The sequence below is a fragment of the Schistocerca piceifrons genome, unplaced genomic scaffold (genome assembly GCF_021461385.2).
Source record: "Schistocerca piceifrons isolate TAMUIC-IGC-003096 unplaced genomic scaffold, iqSchPice1.1 HiC_scaffold_965, whole genome shotgun sequence".
NCBI lineage: Eukaryota > Metazoa > Arthropoda > Insecta > Orthoptera > Acrididae > Schistocerca > Schistocerca piceifrons.
Window position 1 is genome coordinate 55,030 of NW_025729240.1, and position 2,471 is coordinate 57,500.

Below are 2,471 nucleotides of genomic sequence, written 5' to 3' on the forward strand. Positions count from 1 at the left end.
GCGTGTATGTGGGCAGACGTAGTGTGGCGTGACACCTGACACAGGCATGCAATAATGGTTGAAGTTGCAAATGGCGATGGACGCCTACGTTTTCTGGTGAAGTTACGCAAATGAAGAAATGGTAACCCGTTGTGGTGCGGTTGTTCTCGCTAGGGGTGAATCGGTGATGGCGACGATAGGTTGAGGTACTAACCGGTTGTTCCAGCGATACCCACCATGCCGACGAAACTGAACGGCATCTGGGTGTGAAGCGATACGCGGCGGTGGCTGGGTGGGACCGTCCCCGGCCGGTGAGGGGGCGCCTCCCGGCGTGCTGGCCGCGCGGTGCGTGGGCGCACGCGCTACAGCCGGCTGGTGGGGGCGGCCAGTGGCAGGCGCGCCGGCCGACGGACGCGGCAGGCGTCGCAGCTGCGCGCCGGCGCACCCTGCGCGCGGCGCCGTGCGGCCAAAGTAGGTCCTCGCGGGCCCGGTGCGAAGCGCGGTGGACATCTGCAGTGTGCTGGTCCGATTGAGGACTGTGTGCGTTGAGGATGCGCCGCCGCCCGGCGCTCGGCGCCGCGACGCCGTCTGCTGCTCGGTCGCCCCAGCGGTTCTCGCTGGTGGTTTGTATCGCAGCTGTGCGGATGTGTTGGCGTGTGCGCTGTGCTGGGAGAGTTCGCTTCGGCACCCAAGTGGGGCTTTTGTCCTTCTGTGGCGCTGGCGTTGGAGCTGCCGGTCACCGTAGGTGGCGCGTGTTGTCTCCCGCCGGCAATGCCACGACAGCACGCTCCCGGGCCTCTGTCGGCAGCGGCAAGCTCAGTTGGGAGCACGGGTGGTCGCACCGAAAGCGTCTACTCGCCTAACTCCGGGCGATTGCGCCTCTCTCGAACCCGACCAAGTACTTGGGACGGCGCTGCGCGCCGCCGGGACCTGAGAGGGTTTCGAGGTGTATTGTGCAGGGGAGCTCAGCCTCCTCCTGTTTGCAGAATGATTGAGCGGACGCTTGCGTGTTCGCGCGGGCCCCCGGGACACACTCCCGGGCGGCCGGCTGCTCAGCTCTAGTTGACGCAGCTCCCTGGTTGATCCTGCCAGTAGTCATATGCTTGTCTCAAAGATTAAGCCATGCATGTCTCAGTACAAGCCGCATTAAGGTGAAACCGCGAATGGCTCATTAAATCAGTTATGGTTCCTTAGATCGTACCCACGTTACTTGGATAACTGTGGTAATTCTAGAGCTAATACATGCAAACAGAGTCCCGACCAGAGATGGAAGGGACGCTTTTATTAGATCAAAACCAATCGGTCGGCTCGTCCGGTCCGTTTGCCTTGGTGACTCTGAATAACTTTGGGCTGATCGCACGGTCCTCGTACCGGCGACGCATCTTTCAAATGTCTGCCTTATCAACTGTCGATGGTAGGTTCTGCGCCTACCATGGTTGTAACGGGTAACGGGGAATCAGGGTTCGATTCCGGAGAGGGAGCCTGAGAAACGGCTACCACATCCAAGGAAGGCAGCAGGCGCGCAAATTACCCACTCCCGGCACGGGGAGGTAGTGACGAAAAATAACGATACGGGACTCATCCGAGGCCCCGTAATCGGAATGAGTACACTTTAAATCCTTTAACGAGTATCTATTGGAGGGCAAGTCTGGTGCCAGCAGCCGCGGTAATTCCAGCTCCAATAGCGTATATTAAAGTTGTTGCGGTTAAAAAGCTCGTAGTTGGATTTGTGTCCCACGCTGTTGGTTCACCGCCCGTCGGTGTTTAACTGGCATGTATCGTGGGACGTCCTGCCGGTGGGGCGAGCCGAAGGCGTGCGACCGCCCCGTGCGTGCTCGTGCGTCCCGAGGCGGACCCCGTTGAAATCCTACCAGGGTGCTCTTTATTGAGTGTCTCGGTGGGCCGGCACGTTTACTTTGAACAAATTAGAGTGCTTAAAGCAGGCAAGCCCGCCTGAATACTGTGTGCATGGAATAATGGAATAGGACCTCGGTTCTATTTTGTTGGTTTTCGGAACCCGAGGTAATGATTAATAGGGACAGGCGGGGGCATTCGTATTGCGACGTTAGAGGTGAAATTCTTGGATCGTCGCAAGACGAACAGAAGCGAAAGCATTTGCCAAGTATGTTTTCATTAATCAAGAACGAAAGTTAGAGGTTCGAAGGCGATCAGATACCGCCCTAGTTCTAACCATAAACGATGCCAGCCAGCGATCCGCCGCAGTTCCTCCGATGACTCGGCGGGCAGCCTCCGGGAAACCAAAGCTTTTGGGTTCCGGGGGAAGTATGGTTGCAAAGCTGAAACTTAAAGGAATTGACGGAAGGGCACCACCAGGAGTGGAGCCTGCGGCTTAATTTGACTCAACACGGGAAACCTCACCAGGCCCGGACACCGGAAGGATTGACAGATTGATAGCTCTTTCTTGATTCGGTGGGTGGTGGTGCATGGCCGTTCTTAGTTGGTGGAGCGATTTGTCTGGTTAATTCCGATAA

The 2,471-nt window shown here is 57.5% G+C and overlaps 1 non-coding gene across 1 annotated transcript in view; it reads left to right on the forward strand.

Moving 5' to 3' along the window:
- The first annotated feature begins 1,051 nt into the window (after nt 1-1,051).
- The window catches only part of LOC124774521, a 1,909-nt gene continuing 489 nt past the window's right edge, over nt 1,052-2,471 (forward strand). The window contains exon 1 of the ribosomal RNA XR_007015336.1: nt 1,052-2,471. This exon is cut by the window's right edge and continues 489 nt beyond it. This is a non-coding gene — a ribosomal RNA (small subunit ribosomal RNA).